We start from the raw sequence: 27,734 nt of genomic DNA on the forward strand, positions 1-27,734 counted from the left end.
GGTAGCAGACATGATGGGAATGGTTACAGACAGACTGTGGGTTTCCTGTGTCATTAAGTGGATTGAAGACACCGGGAGACAGATCTTTCCAAGTAGAGAATGTTTTGGAAGAATCCCCCATGGCATGGGATAGGATGTAGAATTATCATTGTGAATTCACAATCTTCCCTTTGAGGCAAATAGAGAATAAAAAATTGATGCAAATGTCTGGGTTGTCACTACCCATTTACTCTCAAACAGATTGCACCTATTCCCCCAGCTGCCTGCAGAGAGGACCCCGAGGCAGCAAGTCACAGCAGTGAGCACACCTGGCCCTTGGTGCCTGAGGTCTGCCAATCTTGCTCCACCAAGAGGAGCCAGGACTCCATGGAGTAAAGAATAATTCTAGTCAGTAGCAAGGATATAGGAGAAGATTAGAGGCAGATGCTTCTGTGTCAAAAAGCAGAGAAATTTAGGGATAGTTTGACACCAGGATGAAAGGATACAACTCAGCCAAACCAGAGCTTCAGCACGAAGAGCTGACGGTGTTGTTGCATGGCTGAAGGACACGGGGAACCATTAATCTATAGTGATAAAAATGAAATCACACAATTGAATAAATGGCCAATTTCATCAGGAAGCATATGTGTGCTTTAAAGCACTTAACTAATTTCACAAAATATTTTGGGGGGGATTTGAGACAGGTTTTCTCTGTGTAGCTTTGGATCCCATTCTGGCACTCACTCTGAAGACCAGGCTGGCCTTGAACTCACAGAGATCTGCCTGCCTCTGCCTCCCGAGTGCTGTGATTAAAGGCAAGTGCCACCAATGCCTGGCAAAAATATTTAATTAATATAAATGGAAATATATTTTCATAGTGAACAAGTCTGGTCATCAACACCTGTGTCAGTATTCTCCAGAGAAACACAAGCAATAATATGCATGTATATGGGATACATATGTCCATACACACACATAAAATTTTTTTTGAATGTTTTATTTAATGTGTATATACACATGTGTGGAGGTCAAAGATAGATTTTTAGAGCCACTTTTTTCCCTTTCATCAAATAGGGCCTGGGTATTAACTTAGGTCCTCTGCTTTGCCAGAAAATGTGATTATCTGTTGCATCATCTCATTGATCCCATATATGAATTAAAACATAAATACTTCTTTAACACACACATGCACACACACATATATGTATGTATGCATGTTCACACACACACATGCATTTTCACACACAGAGAGGCACACAGACATATACACTCAGAAGAACAGAAAGAAAGACAAGAGTAAGATAGAGAGAGGAGAATTTGTTCTAAAGAACAGGTTCCTGTGATGGAGGCAGGCAAGTCCCAACCTTGTCAGGTGAGCTGGTAAGCTGGACACCAAGCAAAGTTCGCAGTTTATTTTCAGCTTGCAGGAAAGCAGCCAATAGCCAAATCCAAAGGTCTTCAGGCAGGAACCCTGCTCTCTTATTCAAGAAAGGGAGAGTGATTCTGCTATAATCAGGACTTCAATCCTCTATCTGGGGACCACCCAAATTATTAGGGGTGTTCTTCTTGCATCAATCTACCAAGTCAAATGTCAGTTTCATTCAGAAACCCTGGACACATGGCAGAAAAAGTGTTGCACAAATATATACAATTAACCACAGGAGCAGCACCTTATCAAATGATAAATGATCAAAACAAGTAACAGGAGAAAAGGACATTGGGCATCATCTGACAGGAGAAGGGGAGACAGTCAGATCCTACCCTGTCCTCATTCACAGTGCAACCTGAGACTATAATATTAAACATCAAATGCCCAAGTGCCAAGTGCCAGGATAACTGAATAGTCTTCCTGATGAATGCAAGTTTTGCATGCAAATCTAAGTCAGTTTGCTGTCAAGGACACTTCTGGGACAACTGGCAACAGAAGATCAAAATAAGAAGTTATCAGGAAGCAGGAAGAATGCTGCTGATTGGCTGATTTTTGTGAAGAGGGAAGAGCTTGTGCTTGTTAGTGGAGAATGGCAGGTGGGAAGAGGTTGAGCATTTCCAAAAACTCAGGAGGAAGACCATTTATTCTTCAATATTTACACCTTTCTTTATAGCTTGAGATTATTTTAATAAAAATGAATAAAACATTAATTAGGTTTTCTCTGTTGAGTGGGTTTTTCCATTACAGATATCCCACAGCCTTTATCATGCTAATTTGTTGTTTGAATTTCCAAGAGAAAAGTACAATATGTGCTATTTCCAACAGATTTTCTTACACAAAGGGTCTCCTGGGAAACATAAATACTTAAAGGCCTAATCTTTCCATTAAAAATAGTAAAGAGTTATAACATAAATGCTAAATTTTGTATAAATATAGCAAGAAATTGCTATCATATAAATTGGTAGTAAAATAACTGATATGGATGGTTAAATAGCTGACTAAAAAGAAAAATTACTGAAGTTTATATATAAACTATGTGTATATGTGAGCTTTCTTTTGGTGAATTTTACTAATTCATGTTTTTTAAATAGTACAGAATTTTTCTTGTTTCTCATTTTCTCTTTTATACTTTTTTTGAATAGAAACTCCTAATTATATCTCTGCCTAAACTTTCATTAAGTTTCATTGTAATTCATACCAATGTGTGTGCAGGGGCTGTTGGGGACAGAAAGGAGCATCAGTTCTGAAGCTGGACTAACAAGCATTTGTGAGCTGCCCAACATTGATGCTGATTACCAAACTTGGGCCCTTTGGAAGAGTAGCAACTGCTCTTAATCACTGAACCATCTCTCTAGCCTCCCTACCCAATATTTCATAACTGATTATGTGTGTGCATAATAATGTCTACACGATGCAACATGCAATTATCAGGTTTCTTTCTTCCTTTGTGTTTTGTATCATTTCATTGGTTCTGGGGCAGAACCAGGGTGGTGATGCTTGCTAAACACATGCTCTACTACTGCAACCTGTTTCCAGCCACATGTTTCGCTGTTAGGCTTTCTCTTGGTCAGCATTGTTCTGCTGTCTAACCACATGTGTTGATTTTGAATTGTTTGCAATCTATAAAACACAGCAGAACAGTGGGTCTCAATATTCCTAATGCTGCCGCACGTCAATGTAGTGTCCTCATGTTGTGATGACCTCCACCCGCAAAACTATTTCCATTGCTACTTTGTAACTGTAATTTTGCTATTGTTATGAATCATAATGTAAATATCTGTGTTTTACAAAGGTCTCTGGTGACCCCTATGGAATGGTCATATGACCCTCCCCCAAGGGTCTCAACCCACTGGTTGAGAACTGCTTCAGTAGAAGCATGAGTTTCATGGTGGGTGTTTGGTTATTCTATATGTCAGATTATGAAGCTTTGTAAGATTTCATCAACTTATTGAGTTAAAAAAGCAAATGCTCATAGCTTTCATTCAATGTCAGTCCATGTTTGAGATCCCAGGGATGTTACGCTAGTACACAGGGGTGGTGGCTTTGTACAGAAGGCTAGGAAGCTGCCTGCACGCAAGGCTTTGCAGTTACGGAAGTTCACCTGCTCTGTGGGTGAAGTGGAGGAGATTGGCTAATCTTGAGAAGAAAGGCCAGCAAAGATATTTCTCTTGGCTCTTTAACCCTCACCCTTTCCTTTAAGTTCTCTGTTTAGAGGGACGCCACAGCAATGTATAATAGAGTGTACAATGTGTATCATCACTCTTTGTATATGCAAGTCCTGCTTAAGCAAGGCTCATGTGTTTTAGCCATCTTAAAGTCCAATGGCAAGCCCTAGACTGGTGGAAGGACACAGCCAGTCTGATGTGTTCAAATGTGTTTAAACGATTATTTCTAAATCAGAACTTTCAATATGATGAATGACTCCTAATCACTACATTACCACTCTCTTCTGTAACTTGATCTCATATGCTTGATAGAAACAAATCCCTTCATGGTATAGGCTCCAAGAGTCATTCTTTATGGAAACCATGAATAAAAAACGCATCCAAAGAGATTATCATCAAGGCATTTTCCTAGTCCTTTTTTAAAAGAAATCTTGTGACTTCAATCTTGAAATCCCTAAAAATGGTATAAGGCAAGTGTCCAATCCATCTTTCACACATGGATATTCAGGTTTTCTTATATCATTTGTTGAAGAGATATTTAAAAATACTTTGGCTTTATTTTTAATGATGCATAGACATATGTGTTTGTGTGAAGGTTTGTGCACACGAATGCACAGCCCGAAGAGAGTGTCAGATTTCCTGGAACTGAAGTTACAGATGGTTGTGAGCTGTCTAATACGAGTGTGGGTGAACCCAGGTCCTCTGCAACAGGATCACAAGTACTTAAGCCCTGAGCCTTCGCTCAAGCCCATGAAGAGACTACTGTTCTCCCCACTGTATGTTTTTGATGCATTCAGGCCAGAATAGTTAATCATTTATGTATGGGAATATTTCAGTCTTGCTATCTAGCCCCAAAGTCTATAATATCTGTGCTTTTATGGTTGTATTGTAGCATTTTGAGTCCCACATCTCTATAATGTAGTTTGAAACAGAATGTGATACCTTCAGTTTTAATCTTTCTTTTTGAGATTTCCTGGCTATATATATTGTTCCACATGAGTTTTAAGATTCTTATTCTATTTTTGTGGAAAAGAAAGAGTCATTGGAACTTTAGCTGAGACTGCACTGAAAATGTAGAATCTTTTCCATAGCATACTGGTATATAAATAGAGGCATGGTGCAGTGTCTTGGAAAGTGTCTACTAAAGGCTGGAAGGAATGCTTGCCTCAATCTTGTAGAAGACATAAGTTAGCTTCCCAGAACTCACAACTGTCCCTAACACAGATCCTGGGGATCTGACACCCTCTTCTGGTCTCCCTGTGGACCTACACATATGAGTGAAGAGGCACACACACACACACACACACACACACACACACACACACACACACAAATATATATATCTTTAACATAAAGAAAACATCTCCTATGACTCTCATGTTTTAGCAGGAACTACATTTAATATTAGGAAGATGTTGCTAAGTTACCAGGATGAAGCAACTCTGAAGCTAAACATCAGTTATTTCATGAGTTTTGTTTCAAACTGAAAAACATTTATTTTTAACTTAGTTGTGTTGCAGCGTGAGTTCAAACCTATGTCTATTACCTCAGCAGAAATTCATAAAAATAATCTGGCTTCACACCTTTAATTGGGGGCCTTTGTCTACATAGAGGAGAACAGTCTGAAGTGAGACTGTGAGTGTGAAATATTGATTGCTGCCTGGGAGTTTCTGCTAATCCTGAGGAAAAGTCTTGTCCACAACTGTAGTTCCATTATCTCAACATGCTGAAATACGAATGGCCTTTTCCACAAAGTTCGCTGGGAAGCTGATGGCTGCGTTTGCAGGGATACTGGAAGAGACCCCACAGAAACACTCTGTAAACCACAGACCCAAGGTTTTGTTTTGACTTGTGTGAACACTTTTCCTTTGTTGGGTCAGAGTTTGTATTGTGGTTCCCATGGAGATAACACAGCATTTCCCATGGTACCATCTGCTCCATCACTGTGTCTTCAAACACTTCTATTGATTTAAATCCTGAGGAGTGAAACCTTTGAGTTAAAAATTTGGCTTAAATGTGATGGCAACAGCAATTTCAAACCAAATTTAATTCTGGGTAAGTCTTGTTTTTGAGCAATGTCATGGATACCAGTTCATAGCATAAGGAACACATGGGCAGACATGAGCTGTGGGAAGTCCCATCAGGCATGAGGGTGAAGAGTGAAGCTTAATTTCTATTTTATATATTTACTTCATCATTATTGTGTACTTGTTTGTGTATATTTTGTTTGCACATATGTAAACAGGTATTGTAGACCACAGGTTGACTTCTGGTATATTTCTTAACGGTTCTCCATATTTTTGGGAACAGAAATTCTTTCTTAACCTGAAGCTTGCTGATTAATCTAGATTGGCTGGACAGCAAGTCCCAGGGTTTCCAACACCCCGGTGACTGGATTGCACACACATTGCTGCACTCAACTTTCTTAGATAGATTCTGGGAATCCACACTCAGGTTTCATGATTGCCCAGTAAGCTCCTTACCAAATGTGCTAAATCCCCAGTCCAAAGTTGACTTTTTAATAGAGGCTATATTCAGCCAGAGATATGGCATCCCAGGGATCAGTTCCTTGTATAATATTTAAAAGACCCTAATGCTTTATTACTAACCTCAGGAAAACAACAGACTTCTAGATACTCATGTTAAATTCTTCATTGAAACTTCTAATGCAGTAAGATGAGAAGTTGGTGTATGTCAACAGCAGCTCTTGCTATTTTTTTTTGTTGTTGTTTGTATGATTTGTTGTTGTTTATTTGTTTTTTTGAGACAGGGTTTCTCTGTGTAATTGCCCTGGCTCTCTTGAAACTCATTCTAAAGACCAGGCTTGTCTTGAAGTCATAGAGAACAATCTGCCTGTCTCCTGAGTCCTGGGATTAAAGGTTTGCCACCATGCCTGGCTTTAAATGATAATTTTTAAAGAAAGACTCACAGGGTTTTTACCTTTGTCTATCAACCAGTGCATAACTTCACTTTCTTACCGCAGGATCCACTGTGCTCACTCTCATTGAGGGCTTCTGCTCTTGTGTGTCACATCTCACCTGCTCAGGGAACTTTCTCGACTATTTCTCCGCTGCACTGTTCATCATTTCCTTTTCTTTTATTTCTCTTACTATAAAAATATTTCTTCCACCAGAAAAACCTTAAACACATGACTCTACCAGTAGTCTGTTTTCCTGCTCTTCTTTGTGCTAAGCTCATTTAAAAAGGTAAGGTTCTATATCCTATGCTTTTATCTTTTCTTGAAATTATCCCAAACAGACACATCTAGGAACTCCTGATCCTGTCCCTCAGGAAGCGGTGTTGTGAAGTAGGTGGTTGATGTCCTCACGTGCCTGGAAAATCAGGAGCCTGTGCCTTACTTTCTCCTCTAATGTCTCTTGAGGTGGTTACATTTTCAGCATGCAGAACTTCCGTGTCTGGCCTCTTCCCCCTTCCCCTTCTCTCCTGCTTCTTCCTCTCCTCACTAAGTGTTTAACATGAGGGTGCAAGTAAATATGAGTCTTGTACTCCCTCCTGTCCTCTTTACATGCATGGCCTTAACCCTGTCTGTGTTGCAACACCAAATATAGCATGTTGAGGATTCACCCCATTTCACATTCCAGCTACATATATCTCTGAATCCCAGAGTACTCTGTATGTTTGTATACATGTGTGCACATCCATCCATCCATCCATCCATCCATCCATCCATCCATCCATCCATCCATCCATTTCTCTAATCTATCTAGGCTCAGTGCCAATTCTGCATCTTCCCTGAGAAAGTGAATAATGACTTCAAACTCAGTATGCCTAAAATGTCATTCCTGATAGAAACCTGAAAACAACCCTGTTGCAAGTATTTCCATGTCAATAGATATCAGTTCTGTACTTCCTGCCACTTAGCTGAGACACCTTGTACACCTTCGAGCTCTCCTTTGCTCCTGTGTGCTACCCTGTTCCATTCAGAATCCACTTTCCACTGAAGACATCACCAGGAGTTCTGTCACAGCTCCTGAGCTGGTATTCTCACCCTGTCCTGATTCCCTACAGCCTGTTTCTAATGGGGCAGACAGAATCTGCATTTTAAAATCACAATTCAGGTCATGTTAATTCTCTTTTTAAAATCTGCAAGTATTTCCTGTACCCTTTAGAGTCAAAGCCAACTTTGATTTCTTAGTAACTGAGGAAGAATACGGACATTCTTCATGCCCCTCCTCTCCATTCTCGGTTGTCTGGCTTCATGTCCTCTACTCCCTCCACACTGCCTTCCTTGGTCAACTCAGGTCACAAAGGATTGTTCACTGTTTGAGGGCCTTTGTACCTTCAGTTTCTCCTGTCTTTAGAAGTTTTGCTCTCTCTACCTGCCTGACTAGTGTCCTCGATGATCCCTTTCACCTATCATCTTCTAGGCAGAGCTGTTCCTAACACTATTTGAAGTTTTAGTTTTCAAAATCCAGTGAACTTGTCCCCTTACTTGAGGAAAGAGAATGAGGTGTCATGCAACTATTTCATAACCTCAAATTAAAACTACAGTAAAACACATAGCATTTAGTTAGTTGTCCGAGTCCTCCCATCAAAACAGAGAGCACTGCTTGATAACTTTTGCGGTTTCTTTGCACATTCAATGACTACTATAGTGGTAGGTGTAAACTATTGCTCACTGAAGTTTCTGGCTGGGCATGGATGACTTCTGAGATAATGCAGGTGCACAGCAAGAGTGGAAGGAGATGAGATAGGAAAACGTGAAAACGGACATTGGTGTGTCATGGGGACTCTCTGGAGGAGGTAATTGCCAAAGCTGGATGGCAGGCCATGATTGAGAAGGGGGCAGGGAGAAAGGGCCATGCCACTTTGAAGGTCCCTTTGACCTTAACAATGCCATCTGTGTATTCTGATTTCAAAAGGTGTGGACATTTCCTCTACTGTTTGTGTGTGTGTGTGTGTGTGTGTGTGTGTGTGTGTGTGTGTGTGTGTGTGTATTTGTGTAGGCATCTGTGTGTGAATATGTGTAAGTGGGTTACATTATTGGGGTAGTATGATATGCTTTTGTAGGTCAAGAATTATGTTCACTGGGTATTGCACACTTTTTGGCTCATAGAAAAATGTTTTAGAAAAAATGTGTTAAAATATATTAGAACTAGAAAACAAAAAGAGCCTAGAAAAATGCTTATTTCTAATTTAGTTGCATTTGTGAAGTTCTTTAGATCTGAACATGGCCACTGGTAATTGAATTTGCAATTGACATCTGTACTTTATGGAGAGCAATGGGGTTCCACGGTTACTTGTGTAATTATTTCAAGACTGTTAAATCTTGGCTTCTATTTAGAAGGCCTTGGGATATGGTAAACATAGCCAAGATGATTGAGGGTTCATCACTTGAAATGTTTTACTTAACTCTAAGCACTTTTGTTTGAGACAATAAATCTCTAGCAAACAGTCCACTCTTTGCTTGCTACAACTGGGAAATGATAGGAAATCAAAAATTGTGTGTAACAGAGTTGTCTCTAGTTCAGCAAAATCAGGCAAAAATATTAGAGATCTGGGCAGGAGGGCTGAGGAAAATAGAATTCTATTTACTAGAAAGTTGATACCATGAAACTCTGGTGAAAATGAAAACTTAGAATAATTAATATGTTTAGTTATAGAAACTATCATTGATTGCTGTGAAAATGGGTGGGATACATAAAGGAGGGGAGAATGGGGAAGGAAAAGGGGGAGGAAGGAGAATGAAAAGAGATAGAGAGAGAATGAGAGATGGAAGCTGAAGGAAAGGAGCAGAAGGAAAGAGAGAGAGAGAGAGAGAGAGAGAGAGAGAGAGAGAGAGAGAGAGAGAGAGAGAGGATGCTAAGAGCGCAACAGAAGTTCTGGAACTTTCTATGAAGTTTTTCTTGGAGGAAATGATCATTTGAACTGGTTGGGTGAGTAAAGATGGGTCTCAACAATGTGGGTGGAACCACCGAGCCCACAGAGTACTAGAAGAGAATAAAGACAGACAAGAGGATAAGTCATTTGCCTCCTGATATGGGATATCCACCTCCAACCTCTAGGTGTGGATATCAGCTCCTCTGTTATCAGACTTTTAGACCTGGACTGATGAAGGTAACACCAGAGACTTCCCTGGTCTTCCCTGGTTTCTCCAGTTCAGCTCTTGATAGCAGGTTGTGAGAATTCTTAGTCTCTCTCTCTCTCTCTCTCTCTCTCTCTCTCTCTCTCTCTCTCTCTCTCGTTTGTTGAGACAGGGATTTCCTGTGTAAGAATCCTGATTGCTCTAAAACTTTGTAGACCAGGTTGGCTGATGCTTCTCTTTATACTGTTTCTATGAAGAAAAAAAAGAAAGCAAATTATTTGTTTTGTGAAATTCCAGGTGCCTTAGAGAGTTTATCCATTTAAGATCCTAATGTTGGAGAAATTTCATCTACAAACACACCTGGAACCTGAGCATCCATTTTAGTATGTGTTTTCTTTTTGTATTGACATTCTATTTATATACTTAAGAACTGTTAATGTATAAATATCTTTATTTTATTACTGTTTTTGCTACAACTTGAGAACTTTGAACATAAGTAAAAGCATATAACTACAGTGTTCATTTCAATTCTGTTCTTAGAAGAATTAATCATACCTCTCAACTAATTATTTGCCCAACTTGTACATAGGATGTAATTATTCAGAAATTAAACTACCTTTCTTTGGATGGTATTATATAGCTTGATATGAAATTGAGCCATCGAATGAGGATTTTTATTTTAAATAATGGATTTCATAGGTTAAATAGTTCGTTATTTTCTCTAATTCAACGAAGATGAAACACTAATTAGTAGGGATATGATCATTATTTTTCAAACCCTTATAATATATTTTAATGATGACATGTTTATTATTTTGTAGATTGCACTCATTATATCCTCATTTTTCCCACACATCAATTGCACATTTTAAAACATTTCTGAATATATGTATATACATATGTCTATTCTTACAGTAAGCCATCATCAAATGGCCAACTATGTAAATTTTAAAATTTAAATTTCAAATTTGTATGGCCTTATAGTCTGTCTTTTTTCATAACAGAATCATTGAGACTGGATGATTTACAAAATACAGACATTTGTCTTTCATGGCTCTCATGGTGGGAAACTCATGGTCAAGACCCTGCATCTGATGAGGGCCTCATGGCAGAAAGCAGAAGGGGCCTGTCCATGTGTGGGGAGATGAACGATTTATCAGTAACAGCAGCTTTCCATGAGAACAGAGTCTTCAGGGCATTATCAGTTTTCATGGTCCTAACCTCTCAACATTGTTATACAGGGCATTAAATCGAGAGTGTGGATTTGGGGAGAGTGATAATGATAGTTTATTGTTAATGATTCCATACCATCCTCATTAACCCGGTCTTTCCAGCAGCCTCCAATGTTCCCTGATTTTATATTTAGTAAGAACACTGAAAGATCAGGGGAGAATTTCTAAAGAGAACAATTGGGGAATAGAAAGATTTCAGAAAAATAAAAATAACTGGTAGGTAAGTCATGGAGGAATGACTGAAAATAGGAATAATAAATAAAATTTGGTAAAAAAAATCAGCATAAAAGTATACTGGGATTCCATAGAGGTATGAAACTGAAACAAAATAAGGTTCATTTAAATTAATGCAGCTTAGGCCAAGGAACAGAAAACAGAAAAACTGATGGAGATCACCAAGAATAGGTCGACAAAACCCATGAAGGAAAGGCACCCCATCTTTTCAGTACTTTAGGGTGACGCCTTAGGACAATGATTCCACTCCAATCTAACAGTTTATCAGAGAATCTGTAAGGGCCTGGTCTGCCCACTCTGCAACAGCAAGTATTATGTACAAACACTTCTAGCTGTTGTTATTTTCTAAGTATTGACTGCTTGTCAAAGTTTGTTCTCTCAACAATAGCCTGTGGCACCCACTTTGATGAAAGACCAATAACAGATGGTAGGTCTTGAAGAGCCGATGAAAACACTGTGCTTAGTGAAAAGCAGTGCTGCTCTTCTACCCTCAGAGCCATTGAATGAACACGTTTGATTTTGTTGTTATTGAAAAGCCTAGCCATAAAACCTGTTTATTTTCAAACTAGAATGCTAGTTTTTAAAGTAACTATAATTTGAATATAGGGTAATATTATTGAACAGTACACTAGAGTATTGATTCCTCATAATACATTAAGCATAAAAAGGCTGCAGATCCATTGTTCACTGTATATTGCCTCAAAACAGTTTCTTTTTTCCTACTTTCATGTTAGGAAGCAATTTTAGAATTAACTCTACAATGCCTAATTTTATATTTAAAGAAGCACTTCAGTTTTACTATGAAATATAACATGTATAGAATCAGTTATATTAGGACTAGAGAGATAACTCAGATTAAGATCAGTGGGTGCTTTTCCAGAGGACACAAGTTCAATTCCTAGAACCTTTAATGTGGGTCGCAATCACCTGTGATTGTAGTTGCAGGGGATCAAAAGGCCTCTTGATTTACACATTGTTTCTTAATTCCTCTACTATTAACATCATATACTATCATGACCCACTCTGCTTAAACAAACTAAAAAGCAGTACTGACATATGACTTTTAGGTGTAACATGAATAAAGTATTTGTGTTGGTTAATCTTGATTGTCAACTAGATTGGATTGAGAAGCATCTAGGATTTTAGTAAAGCATGTTTCTAGATGTGTCTTTGAGGGTATTAGCAGGACAGTCAAAAGGGTGAAGACAACATCTCATAGGCTGGGGTCTAGCAGGAAGAACAGTCAACCAGGAGGAAGTCATTAATTAGTACGTGGGCATTCTCTGTCTAGCGGCTTCTAGGTAGTCACATGAAGTGAGCTGCCTCTGTATTGTGTTCCTGCCCAGCACTGGACTGTAGATGGAACCAGTCTTTTGTGGCCTGAAAACTCTTGATCTCTGACACAAAATCGATGTTTCCTTCTTTAAATTGTTTTTCCAGATATTTGTTCAAACACTGAGAAAATGTTTACCACAATCACCACAGTGTGCTCATAGATCCAAACCAAGAAGAGCTGATTCATAGCTTTCGAAGATTCTTCTGAAAATTCCTTTTTAAATTTTTATTTAGTAGGCTTCCCAGAGAACAAAGTTCTTAATCTACATAGCATAAATACACCTTACTCATTTCTTAGTTCTCTCATCAATGCCACTTCAGTAGCTGTCAAATTGTTTGGGGAAATTGAAGGGGAAAAATTAAACTTGGTGTCCACTCTTAATAAAAGTGTTTTTAGGTATTTGGGAAAATGTTGCATTTTCATTTAACTGCAACATTTTCAAATAAATATGTGTGGATTCTATTACATAGGATACTTTCTATTTTAGCTTCAGTCTCATTTTGTTTTAGTTATTGTACATTAGATTTTCGTATACAGTGGTTTCAGCTGTTCTATACATTTTTTCTTCTTGAAGAATTGTTGTCATCATGACTTTTGTTCTGCTAAGCTAAGTGAAACTTCACAGTGGCTTCAATTTTTAATTTTTTTATCATTCAAAGAAATTAATTTGTGCAAAGTTGAGAGTTTTGTACCATGCACTTCTAGGATAAAGCCTTTCTTTTCAATGGCATAAGCTGTCTTTGATTTTGCTCATGACTCTCACTTATTTGCATTCTTCCTTTTATGTAGATGGTCCTGTTCTAAGTGATTTCTGTTGCTTTTCACCCCAACTGAATACAAAAAGAGAAGTAGCTATTTGGAGGCAAAATCTACATCAAATGAAATAAAAATGTCACACACACACACACACACACACACACAGGATGAGAGAGTGATACACCCCTCATGAATTCAATCCATTCTCTAATTTTACCTCCTCATTAGTCTATTCTGATATGGATAGAAAAATTAATGGAAAGCAAACATTTTACAGGATTTACCTCATAACATATGTAAAACTATAATTTCAGACTAGAAACCAGAGTTTCTAACTAGAAAATTAGTTTTTCTCCTCCTCTCTTTTTTTATTCAAATTAGAAACAATCTTGTTTTACACATCAATCCCAGTTCCCTCTCCCTCCCCTCCTCTCCTACCCCCCAACAACCCCCTTTTCTGATCCCAGGAAGGTTGAGGCCTTCCATGGGAGATCTTCAAATTCTGTCACATCATTTGTAGCAAGGCCTAGGCCCTTCTCCACCTGTCTAGGCTGAGAGAGTATCCCTCTATATAGAATGGGCTCTGAAAGTCCATTGGTACACTAGGAGATACATACTGATGCACTATCAGAGGCCCCGTAGTCTGCCCAGACCTCCTGACATCCACGTTCAGAGGGTCTAGGTCAGTCCTATGCTGGTTTCCCAGCTATCAGTCTGGGTCCATGAGCTCCCCCTTGTGCAGGTCAGCTGTTTCTGTGAGTTTCTCCAGCCTGATCTTGACCCCTGTGCTCATCACTCCACCCTCTCTGCAACAGGATTCCAGGAGTCCGGCTCAGTGTTTAGCTGTGGGTGTCTCCTGCTTCCATTAGCTACTGAATGAAGGCTCTAGGATGCCATACAAGGTAGTCATCAATCTCATTATTGGGGAAGGACATTTAAAGTAGCCTCTCCACTATTGCTTATATTGTTAGTTGGGGTCATCCTTATAGATCTCTGGACATTTCCCTAGAGCCAGATTTCTCTTCAAACCTATAATGGCTCCATTTGTTATGGTATCTCTTTTCTTGCTCTCCTCTGTTCTTTCTCTGACTCAATCTTCCTCATCCCTCATGTCCTCCTCTCCCCTCCTCTTTTCCCCTTCTCTTTCTCCTAACTCACTCTCCCCTCCCCCGATGCTCACAATTTGCTCAGGAGATCTTGTCCCATTCCTCTTCATATGGAGAGAGTGGGCAATCTTGCCCTTTTCCTGATTTTAGAGGAATCTCATTGAGTTTCTCTCCATTAAGTTTGATGTTGGGTGTTGTCTTGCTGAATATTGCCTTTATCATGTTTATGTATGTTCCCACTATCCCTGATCTCTCCAAGACCTTTATCATGAAGGGGTGTTGGATTTTGTTGAAGGTTTTTTCACCATCTAGTGAGATGATCATGTGGTTTTTCTTTTTCAGTTTGTTTATATGGTGTATCACATTGATGGATTTTCATATGTTGAACCATCCCTGAATCCTGGAATGAAGCCTACTTGATCATGGTGGATGATTTTTCTGATGTGTTCTTGGATTCGATTTGCCAATATTTTATTGAGTATTTTTGCATCAATGTTCATGAAGGATATTGGTCTGTAGTTCTCTTTCTTAGTTGTGTCTTTGTGTGACTTGGGTATCAAGGTAATTGTGATCTCATAAAAAGAGTTTGGCAATGACTCTTTTACTTTTATTGTGTGGAACACTTAGAGGAGTATTGGTATTATGTGTTCTTTGAATTTCTGGTAGAATTCTGTGCTGAAACTATCTGGCCCTGAACTTCTTTTGGTTGGGAGACTTTTTATGACTGCTTCTGTTTCTTTCTTTCTTTCTTCCTTTCTTTCTTTCTTTCTTTCTTTCTTTCTTTCTTTCTTTCTCTTTTCTTTCTTTCTTCAGTGTTGGGGACTGAACCTGGGCCTCAGCTATCATAGGCAAACACTCACTACTGAGTTTTGAAGCTATAAAGATTTCTTTTTTTCCCATTAATTTATTTAGTTAATAAATAAAGTCATGCACAATTATGATACAGAATACAGTATGTTCACAATGGCTTAGGTTATAGGTCTATTTACATTGCTTATCTGTTCTTGACTTAATTTTGGTAAGTGATATCTATCCAGAAAATTGTCCATTTCCTTTAAAGTTTTGAATTTTGTGGAGTACAGGTTTTCAAAAACCTGGAGATTCTCTGAATTTCCTTATTGTCTGTTGTTGTACCCCTTTCCATTTCTGATTTTGTTAATTTTCATGTTCTCTTTCTGCTTTTGGTTAGTTTGGATAAAGGTTTGTCTATCTCGTTGATTTAAAAAATTAGTTTTGACCGTGCTTGTTGGGATATGGAGGTAGATGCAGGCCAATCTCTACGACTTCAAGGCCAGCCTAGTCTACATAGAGAACCTGTATTAAAAAAATGCTCAAATTAAATTGTAAATTAAAAATAAAATCAAAATGAAAAATTATATATCACCTTTCTAATAATCATTATATTTTCTGGTTTTTATTTCTTGTTGAATTGGCTTAAAATTAAATATTATTAATAATGGTTATGGACTTCTTTCAGTTTTAATGATATTTCCAGTAACAACTATGCATTAGCTACTGACCTAATATTGGAGTCCTTTTTCTTCATATTGAACAGATTTGAATTTCTAACATTGTAATCAGGAGTGAGCATGAATTTGTGAAATAATTCCTTACATTCCTGTCATCAATTCTCCCCTGCTTTTGTTTCTATAAATACATTGCTCTGTACTCCCACAGAGATCACCCCACTTTTCTCTATTTCACTGGTTGCATTAATCAAATGCATTTTATCTTTTAGACTTTTACCTTTGGTTAACAATTTTATAAATGAAAAAATTATTAAATATTTAAACACATATAAGGATTTTTAAGAGTTTGCAGTCTGAAATACAGTGACAAAAGAGTAATCTTTTCTATTAAGAATTTTAAGAACCTATAAACTTTCAGGATTCTATCCCAATACTTTTGAATATGAAAATATGGAGTTTGTGATTTATGTTTATTGAACAGTTTGAGAACTTTCTTGGTTCATCCTTTTATTTTAAGTCTTGTGGCATGCATGCATGTGTGTGTGTGTGTCTGTGGACGCCAGAAGTGGGTGCTAGCCCTCTTGAGCTGGAGTCACAGGTAGCTGTGAGCTGTCTGACATGCATTTCAACTGTGTTCCAATCCTCTGAAAGAAAATCTCTCCCTGGCCATCACTCTATCCCTCTTCATCATAGTTTAGTCTACTTTGATATCCCCAGTCTATTCTAAATACTTTGTTTCACTGTTTTTCAGATTACTATTTTTCTTTGTAGATGATGCATATTATGATTTTCTCCTTTAAATTTCCTCTCATTTTTATTCTTTCTCAGATTGTAGTTACTATCCATTTGACTACCAGTAACCTATTTACTACCCATTAAATCAAACTAGCTAGGTAACAGACTGTTATCAATATTTGAAATTATCTTTCGTATTTTGTTATAATGTATTAATGTGTGCTTTTATCTGCACCATTTTATATATAGTAAGAATTACATAATTTCATTTAACAAAATATGTATTTTCAATGATGTTTACTAATGCAAATGTTTACTATTATAAATTACACTGGAGTAGCATTCAATATATAATGCTCATTTGCTTTACCATTGTGTGAATGATTGATGAGTCTTGCTTGCTCTGTCTTATATGTTATATCTTAGGTTTTGCCACAGAAGAAATTCACTATTTTTTTCTCTTTTCAACATACTGCTTTGATGTACAGCACCATTTGTATTTGCATCACCTCTTTCTAAATATGCTAAAGCAGACAAAATAAAAGTAATATATTTAAATCATACTGAATCACCAGGGTGAAAGAGACTCTCTATTTTTCTCTGCATAGAATTCTCTTTCACTTATCCATGTCTGAATTAGTGTCATAAGTTCTGCAGTACCAGTTGTATAGTTCTTGACCCAAACTGGAAGTTCTCTGAGTACATCTTCTGATTATTTTCTAGAGTAAGTGCTGGGGGAATACCAGGAGGTCCTGCACTGGGAGCCTCCTTCACCTATTTTTCTCTGGGCCAGATTTCCTCAACAGTGGCCTGTGCATAGGGCTTTCTATCAGTATCTCCAAAGTCAGTCTCACAGCAGGAGCTAGGGTAAAGAATTTCTGAGGAAGATGATAACTGACTATGGAATAAAAACAAACGACACTATTTTTTAAAAGCGAAAAAAAACATAGTTTTTTTTTCATATTGTCATCACTCTTTTGTGTAGTGAGACTTTTATGCATCTGAATACCAGAAACCATGTGTCAGAAATTGGTTTTCTTATGTTAGTGTGCACTCAGGAATGTATTTGATAAAGATTAAATTTCTCCTCATTTCTTAAGATGAAAGAAAGCAAACCATCATGGTTTAGGGGACTCCTGCAGGAATGGGGGAGGCTTCCACTTCTATGCATAGCTGCTGAGGACAAATCCTGGAGCAGAAGCTTCTAAGGACTGAAATCATGTTAGCCTCAGGCTTTGGACTTTCAAGAGTGTCAACATTGCTTTGGAGAAGTCTATCTAAGCTAGTAGTGCTGTGTCTCCTAAATACAGCTTTACTTTTCTAAAATATGAAAATCCCCAAACACTCACACAGGCGCCATTTGAGAATAGGCACACCAGCATTGTTTCCAGCTTCATGTACATTGTCTTACAGAAAAAAAAGCATGAGAACTTTCCTTCTCCATGCAATTGCAAAATCATAGTATATTAATAGATATGCTTTTGCAGAATGTTTGCTTTAACCCTCACATATAGATCCACATGCTTGCCAGGGAAGCATTCCCTGAGAGGCAGCAGCACACTTCCCATGTCCACTGAGAAGGGACTGCTGTTGTTCCTGAGTTTTGTGTTCCAGGATTCGTGTGTAGTGACAGCCTTGGAAAGCACAGAGTGCAACATGCATTGCCTGGTAGAGGTTTGTTTGCTGTCCATTCTTTAGAGGCAAGCAGTGGGCAGTTCTTTGAAGAGGATTGTAGTCCCCCTAAACTTGGGAATTCTCTGCTGAATTGTAGAGAACTTGGCTCTTGTCTAGCATCTCTTCCAATAGCTGAGTGCCACATGAAATACAGAAGAAAGGCAAATCAGTGAAGAATACAAGCTGCATGTGCCAGCTAGCCTGGAAGAAAAGGGGCAAAGCCAAGGGTAAGCCTGAATGGAGGGAAGAGAACAGAGAAGAGGCGAGGGAGAAAGAGATTCAGAGTGAGTGAGAGGGGCTGCTGGCTCAGCAAACCAAGGGACCTACTTCCCCACGGTGCCTGCAAAGCCTCCTTGCTGGCTTTCTTCAGTCTTGTTTGTGGCAGGGGATTCCCCTATGTAAGGGTGAAGTGACTGACTCCCCATAAGCCTAAACTAGGCCTGTTTGTATTTCTTTAACTTTCACACCAATCTCTTACTTCTAAGTAAAAATAACACCGATGTTTAAATAGTTCTGTATTTCCAAGATGTGAAACAGGTGGGTCATGAGAAAGAAATGGTAGAAAATGGAATTTAGAACTGATTTTCTAGCCTATCCAAAGTGTCCAGGGCCTTCTACACATTGGCATTTATTGTTTGTATCCCTCTTGACAGCATGACAGCAGCAGACTGACTGACTGATCGGAAGGATCACAATCTCATCAACAAGCTCTGAGAGATGTATGTAGCTAGCAGGGACACACACACACACACACACACACACACACACACACACACACACACACACACACAAACACATGCAGGCACACATACACAAATAAACATCTGAGACGGACACACACATAGAAAAATACACACAAAGAAATAGACACACACATGCACACACACATATACACACAAACTGAAACACACCCCCCACACAGAGATGCACACACACATGAATACACATACATAAATACATACATGGACACCCACACCCACACACACACACATTCACTTAGTTTTGAGAAAAAAAGTTTGATTAAATCAAAATTTAGAAAAGACCCTCATTGTTGAAAAAGCATATAATGTGAAAAAAATACAAACCATTTAAAAATCAGCAGGAGATGGTTTGTGTTTGAATAAGTACTAAATGAGTTTGAAATAGAGGATACTATTAACTTCCATAGTGTATTACCTGAAAATTAAAGCTTTGGATTTCTAAACGTCTACTCTCAATTCAATGAAACAAATTTATTTTCATGGGACTTCTTGCTGTGAAATCTTAATATGCTTAATTACAGAGATTAGCAGTCCATGCGCTATGAGGAAACTCTGTATTTGCACTTATCTTATGGAACAATGCTGAAAAACAATACACAGATTAATCCATCAGAGAGCAATAGATCTCTCTGGTTAAATCCTGGCTGGGTTCTGGTAAGCCAGAATCACCTATTTGTTTCCTCACTTAAACAATTCAGAATTAAGCTACAATGGCTCCTCCTTATAATGCACTGCTGAAATGTATGCCAAGGGTCTTTCTCTAATGAACAAGGATGATTATGGGTTTCAAACTCAATTTTCACTCAATAAATTAGCACTGTAAATGACCATGAATGGCCTAAGTGCATAGGACTGCATGATGCCTGAGTCCATTCCAGGAATATAAACTTAAAAGTTTTCAGTAACAACAACAACAACAAAATCCAATGCTGAGATGCACAACAAATCAACACTGCAAATGACCATGCATGCTCTAAGTGCTTGGCATTAAATGATGTCTGAGTTAGTTCCAGGGATATAAACTTAAACTTGCTCAGTAACAACAACAACAACAACAACAACAACATTCAATGTTGAAATACACAATTCACTTAAAGTGCATGTACTTCCAAACATTTAGAAAATACTAGAATAACGGACACCAGGAACCTAAATGGATGATTATGATTGACTGACATTTACAATCATGTAGGAAATAAACCTGCAGTCTTGCCATGGTTTTCCAGAGAGTATTAACTGATGTCATAAGACCTGCCATGAAGAGGGACAGGGCTAGAGGGATTTGAATAGAACAGAGAAATGTTGAAGCACCAGCATCCTTCTCTCTCTGCCTCCTTCCTGGCTATGGGGGCACAATATACCAGCTGTCTCATACTCTTGCAGCCATGCCTTTTTGCCAGGATGCATTGCACTCTTCAAATGTGGGCCGAAATAAAACCTTCCTTTTAACTGCTTTTGCCATGTACACTGTCACCGATATCAAGTAATGTATTACACTTGTTGTGCTTTTTCTGTAGTTAGTCACAGAGTCTCCATGGTTCTTTACCTACAACATTTTCTAGTTCATTATTTAAGAAAGACATTTCAATGATAAGATAAATTATAATGTGGATTTTTTATGATTAGGTTTTTAAAAATAATGAGGTTTTCTGTCTTTTTTTTTTCTGAAGCAGTCATTGTGAACTTTTAAGGAAGCATTTTAAAAGAACAATAGTTCTTAAAAAAACATATAGGTATGAAATAGTGCCTTTTCCAGTTTGAGAGGTAGCTTTTGCTTTTGAATTCATTACAATGTTGAAAACATTTTGTAAAATCTCAAGCATAAGCTTTGAAAGAAGTAAAAGCATACCGAGTTATCCCACCAAACAACGAATATTTGTTTCTTTTTAAGGAGACTTATTTATTTTTGTGTTATGTGCATTGCCACTCTGTGTGTATGTCTCTGAACCCGGTGTTCAGTGCTGTGTGCAGCATCTGCAGAGGTCACGGAAGGGGGGAGAGTCCTTGGAACAGGCGTTTCAAACAGTGCGAACCACCACGTGGATGCCGAGAACCCAGCCTGAGTCCTCTACAAGAGCAGAAAGAGCTCTTAACTGATGAGCCATTACTCTACCCCTCCCTAAACAATGGGTATTTCTTAAGTAAGTCTATATTTTACAAACCAACCTGGCAGCAATACAGTAAACATTTTAACATCCTTAAATACCCTGCTTATTTGTGGAAAGATCTCAGAAAAAATATGTATACTCCCAAAAATTTGCTCCATCCAGCAGATTTTCCTACTTGCTCTAGAATATCACCAAGCATTCTGAATCTTCTAAGAAAAGACTTTCTACAGGGTTTGCCAATTGCAGTGAAGATGAGGAAAATCCACAAATTCCTTTGGTTATTTCTTCCTTTTTCTCTCCGGTCAGAGGTATTTTCTGTTATTCACATGAATAGTGAATCCGGTTTTACTCGTACTCCTTCTAACCAGAGTGAGTACATCAGAAAAGAAGTCCCTCCAATAACACATCTGGAGGGTAGTCAGCGTTCAGCTCTGTGCGTGCTCCAGAGTCCCTGGAGCCTCACTAGCCCTTTGGAGCTGACTTCCTGCTGTGTTCTCTCGTTCATTAGTTGCTCTTTCAAGCTCATTCCCTTCTGTAATTCTTGATACTGCATGAAAGTGAACAGGGGAGTTATATCTGCTGGTGGCTGTAGGGACGGTCCGTTCCACATGACTGATTCTCAAGTGGGCATGAAAGACTGTCAAGAGTCCTTAAGAGGAGTTTTATCCATTCCAGTTCAGGCGGGAAACCATCTTCCACTCCACTCGACAAGAGATTTGAACGGAAGATTATGCTGAATTGAAAGCAGTGTGACTTCATCCCGAGGCTTCAAACTTTTACATAGCACCAGTTTTTCTTTCCATGTGTAGCAATGGTGAGAAATGCCTGTGTTTAATATTTAGCTTATTTTCTTAGAAGGGTACAAGAAAAAATATGATTCTGGAATTATCTTTTTTTTCCTTTTGCAAATTCATCAAACATTGGTTCAGTGGGTCAATTCTGTCTACAAGGGAGGTTCTTCTGTCGTTGACTTTATGTTATCCTGGATTGATGTTAGTTTGAATTAGCAACCACCAATCAAAATGTGAGATTTAACACCTGTATTGCTCAAACAGCACAGCATAGTTGCTCACAGCTGTGGAGGCCCAAGGTGTGAGATTCACATATAAGAGGCAATTTATTCAAAGGTCTCTCTGGCTCTCTTCTCCTGAGTCCTTACATGGCCACTTTGTGTGGGTCTTCATCTTAATTGTGCTCTACAAGGACTCTGGTTGTACTTACTAGGGCAGATATTGCTTCATCTCCAAATATTCACATTTTGTGGTACTACCCTTGGGTCTTTAATCTATATAGATTCCATGGGGGAGTACACAGTTTATCTCAGAATATTTGGAATCCAGGAAATGGACAAGATTTAAAACAGACTGCTTCCAGGTGACCAGCATCCATGCCTTCTATTTCTGGAACCTACTCTCCACACTGTAAGGGTCATGATCTCTCTGCCTTGCATTCTTCTATTTAAAATTAAAGTCAGTGTCCCCCCTCACCTATATTCAAACTATAACATGCTTCTGTACAGAGCACGGGAAACCAATAGCCTTGACACTGTCAACCTCTCCTCCTTCTTCCTTGCATATGTTATACATTCTGTAGCCCTATTCATTCCCACATTTGCTTTGTTTGCTGTATCTTGTTTCTCTATCAGTGTGAAATATTTAAGAAGTCTTCTATGAGTTCCTAGTCAAGCAACCAGTACTGTTTTATGCTTCCTTACTCTGGGGCTCTCTAAATCATGACCATAAAAAGATTGACTGATATGGTTGTCATTCCACCAGAGTGTGACTCCCTGAGGGTTGTACATGTCTTCTTGGTGTTCCCTCTGCCCACACCAATACAGCACAGCAACTTTTAAAATACATCAATATCAAGAATACAAATGTACATAATATCTCTTCCCCCAAAGGTAAAATTGAGAGCCTATTATATAAGTCTAGACAGACTATGATTTGAAATCCAGCCTACTACTAGGTTTTAGATACACCAATTTGGAAAAGCACCTTAATGGCTCTGAATTTCATTTTATTTACCTAAAATTTGACATTAAATACACTACTGAGGTTTTGTAAGGCTATAGGAGAAAAACTACATAAACCAGCTATAATAAAGATGAAAATCATAGTAAAAATTAATATGACCAGTATTATAGTTTTTTAAAGGGGACACGTTCAAGGTCAGGCATCCAGCTAGCATCACTTGTCAGTATTCTTAGATTTTGGATGAATTTAGTTGGTACCTGGGTTGAGAAAACACCATCCTGTTTCTCTATCATCCTTCCCCAGACTAGTCCCAAGTAAGAATGGTAGTGGGTCCACTATAGTCAAGCAGACCTGGAGAGAGGAATCGTAATCTGAAAATCACATGTTTATTCCTTGTCAGATAGTCTTGCAATTACCTGCTTGCCCTGAAATCTTCCCAGATGTGATCTCTGTATATGTAAGATGGCACTGATTCCAAACAGTGGTTGAAGCAAGTACTTGGAAGAAATTTCTAGCTACAGAAAGGACCTAAGTATGGGAGAGCAATGGAGGGCTTGGGAAATATATTAGTTCTCTTGAGAACAACTTGCTACAAGAATGCAAACCTGGATTCCAAATATCCCCCAATGTCCTACCTCCCATGTGACTTCTATCTAACACACTTACTTCTGTCAAGATGCCATACACACTGTTTTAATCAGCTGTGGGGTTTTTTAATTCAGTTGTTTTTACAAGATTGCCTATATTCTTGGTATTTTGTATCTATGAAGTTGTTATTAAGATGAACTTGAGAAATGTGTATGGTTTGATTAATTTTAAACTCCCAAAAGGTTTTGGAGAGGCACAGAACTCTTTGGAACTGACCAGAAATCTAAAGGCAAACAAACTGAGAAGACCTAGAAGGATTAGAGGTGCTTTTCCAGAGAATCAGGTTTGATTCCCAGCACCCATATGGTAGCTCACCACCTTCTCGACCTCCAATCTCAGGCTCTGATGCCCTACTTGGGCCTCCATTGGAACCAGACATGCACAAGGTATACATGCACACCCTCACATTATATTATATTATATTATCAAAAATATAATAAAGAAATAAATAAGAGCTAGAAAACCCAGAACTAACTGGGTTGTCCTTTCCCTACCAGACATAGTGTATTTCAATGTCTATCTTCCAGAAAGCAGAACAGACTAGGATAACATCTCAACTGGCAGAGGTTTTGGGACCTTGGACACCACTGACCATTTTACCTCTGAGCTAAGACCGTGGCTGAGACACAGGCCCTGGGAGCCCTGTCCAGGGCCTCTTTCTGTCCCTTGGCAGAATCTCCAAAGTTCCATAGGCTTTTAACTTTGATTTCAGGATCTGGCCTCAGGTTTCTGTTCTCATAAAGATGGTATTTAACTTTAATTTTAATGCAAATTTTGTGGAAATCTGTCTTTAGCTTACTCCCTGATGCAAATTTAATTTGGCTACTAATGCAAATACACTTTATTAAGGGTAGAGACTTGTCACTTCCTGCTATGTTCCCTTGAGCTAGACATCTCTAGACTTTGTTTTCTGTTTGTAAAATTTCAGGCACTGAAGGTATTAGTCTTTGAGCTCCCAAGGACCTGTCATCTCTCACTTTGAACATTCTAGAATGTTCAAAAGGAATCATTTGGTATCCTCTTTTCTTTTCTTTCATCTCTCAGTTAAAACATTGTATCTGGTACTGCATGCCCCAGTTTACTTTCCATTGCTGTGAGAAAACAGGGACTCTATGCAGTGTGAGGAAGAAAAGGGTTTATTGGCTCATACTTCCCAATGACAGTCCATGACTGAAGAACATCAGGGCAGGAACCTGGAGGCAGTAAGTGAAGCAGAGACTATAGAGGGGTACTGCTCATGGACTTGCTGCTCATGGCTTGTACACACACACACAGACACACAGACACAGACACACAGACACACACACACACACACACACACACACAGACACACACACACAGACACACACACAGACACAGACACACACACACACACACACACACACACACAGACACACAGACACACACACAGACACAGACACACACACACAGACACACACACACAGACACACACACACACAGACACACACAGACACACACACAGACACACACACACACACAGACACAGACACAGACAGACAGACAGACACACACACACACAGACACACACACACACACAGACACACACACACACACACACACACACACACACACACACACACACACACACACATATATGTATATTTCCCAAGTTCACCTGCTTAAGGGTAGCACCACCCCCTGGGCTAGGCCTTCCCACATCAGTCTTCCTCAGGAATACACCCTACAGACGTGCCATCAGGCCAAGCTGATGGAGACAATTCCTCAGTCAGGGTTCCCTTCTCCTAGGAGATAAGCTGACAAAAACTGACCTGCAATTATGTTTTGAAGTCTATCAGATAAGGGTCCTCCTTGTGAATCTTGAAACTTTGGGTTACTATAGATTCAACATTAGGAAGATGATAATATTTAGCTCCCTTATCATGTCACAATCATTTTTCTGGATTCTGAGATCTGTTGCGTTAACATTTTTCATATCTTTCACAGAGCATTTTATGTCAGAGTAACGTTACAGTGAGTTTAATCTGGCTAACAGCAGCATCGTTTACTGCTTCATAAACCCTCCAGTTCCCAGCCAACGGAATACTGCAAGCTAACTGACAAGGTGATGGGTACTTCATTGCTTATGGTGATTCATGAAAGATGATTATAATTAATCTTTTCCTGTTTAGGAATTGTCATGACTAGAATATCTGTCTGTATCTCCAGGCTTCAAATCAATGCCATGGTGTTAGGGATGACACAACCTCTGCTCACTGCTGTGGGAACTCTATGCAGATCATGAGCGATCATGACCCAAAGGACAGCTGATGAGAACTTCCTGCAGTCACAGCCAGAGCAACTGTTCTGGTGCCACATGGTCCTAATTAACAATAAAGTTTAAAATATAAAGGACCTCTTTTTTTTTGACTTATGAGCACATGGAGCCAGCAACTTCTTATACTACCTTATCAGTGGGTGTTCCCACAGGTGTGCAGACAGAACAGGTGCATTTCTACCAAGTTATGTATATACTTGAACTTTATGTAACTTAATGTTATATAAGAGTAAGCATAAATTATCAATATTTAATGATGTAATAATTTCTAGGTTTATGTCACTTACTCCATAGACTTTTGAGTATTGTATACAACCACTGCTATAGGCTCAATAAGTAATTTCTGTGTTTTCCTCTGTACCAGCTAGATTGTATTGAGGAATATCATGTCTGTTGCTTTGGACATGCAATATGGAAGGAAGTCTGCTGGTGTTCAGCTTTGTCTCAGGTTCTGGTCCTTGCTAAGTGAGAAGCCATTTCCTTGGGTGTCTTGCTCCAAGGAAACCTGTTGGACAGGTAGTCATATGCTGTTCCAAGACTAGGCTGCAGGGCTCCTGACAGAAGTTAATAAGTACTGTAGTTTTTCCATACTTGGAATTTTTTAATTGTATTGCTTGAGAGAAAAAAAATCTCATTTCTAGCATCTGTATTAAGTGACATATTTAACGTCATATTAAAGTTAAAGAAGACTGTGAGTTGAGTGTATTACAAGTTGTTAACTGTGCTTTGTTCTTTCCTCAAGTACAGGAAACAAGGCACATATTGGGCCACTTGGGGAATCCAGGAGAGGTAATTAGTCATTGTAGAGTTATTTGTAGTCCCTGTTATTGTGGGGTTATCAACAAAAAAATTCTGCAGGCAATGTCTATGGTGCAATCCCCAACCCCCTCCCTCCCCCCCAAAAAGCAGCTTGCATCATTACAATTCTCAAAAGATCCTCAAAGCTAATTTTTCCCCAACTAACGTCAAAATTCTCCCCTTTTCTCTCTTGAGGGACATCCTACTGCACACTGCAGTCATGTATGTCATTCAAAAGGCAACCTAGGTGCACATGGGTTCTATGTCTTTGATCCCCACTTGCATTATCTTTGTACAGTGAACTAAATTATCCTCTTTATTGCATATTTTGAGGGGTAATATAAACAACCCCCCCAAGTCTTCCATTCTGTTTTAGTCATTGTTCCAGTCTGTGTTTCTCTTCTACAGAAGCCCAATCAGGTCCAGATCCTTTGGTCAGTCACAAGAGGATAATCCACTAATCCGCCCATGTTCTGTTTAGACTGTATTCGATAGTTAACATCACTCATTTCCTTCTTCAAGTTTTATTACTTAGCACCCCAACACAAGCATTGTCTCCATTTGTACAAATGAGGAAACAGTACAAGGGTGGCTAAGTAATAATAACAGGGTTCCCAGTCAATCTGACTGGCAGCCTCATGCTCTGTACCAGTCACTCCAGCGCCACCTGCTGGAGTGGTGGTTTCGCTACCACACCAAACACAGACATTTTCTCTAGAAAGACAAATCAACTGTAAACTGTCCGCATTAGAAGTCATGGGAAGAGGCTGATTGTTCTGCTAAGCTTACAAGCTAGATGTTTGAAAAAGTATGATCACTCTTGTACAGCACGTTCTTGGTTTTAACAATATTGTGATAAATGAATCAAAGGTACCTTCAACTTACAAAGTCAAATTCTAAAATCTGACCACCTTTCCTTCATGGGGGAAGCCACACCCATTTGCTGGGCCAAGCATAGTGAGAATCGAGACTAAACCAGCATGGTT

The 27,734-nt window shown here is 38.8% G+C and overlaps 1 protein-coding gene across 1 annotated transcript in view; it reads right to left on the reverse strand.

Annotated features, from left to right (window-relative positions):
* Cntnap2 (contactin associated protein 2) overlaps positions 1-27,734 on the reverse strand; it is a 1,481,094-nt gene that overhangs the window by 1,065,070 nt on the left and 388,290 nt on the right. The gene's annotated exons all lie outside the window — the stretch shown is intronic.

This window comes from Cricetulus griseus, assembly GCF_003668045.3.
Source record: "Cricetulus griseus strain 17A/GY chromosome 1 unlocalized genomic scaffold, alternate assembly CriGri-PICRH-1.0 chr1_0, whole genome shotgun sequence".
NCBI classification, from domain to species: domain Eukaryota; kingdom Metazoa; phylum Chordata; class Mammalia; order Rodentia; family Cricetidae; genus Cricetulus; species Cricetulus griseus.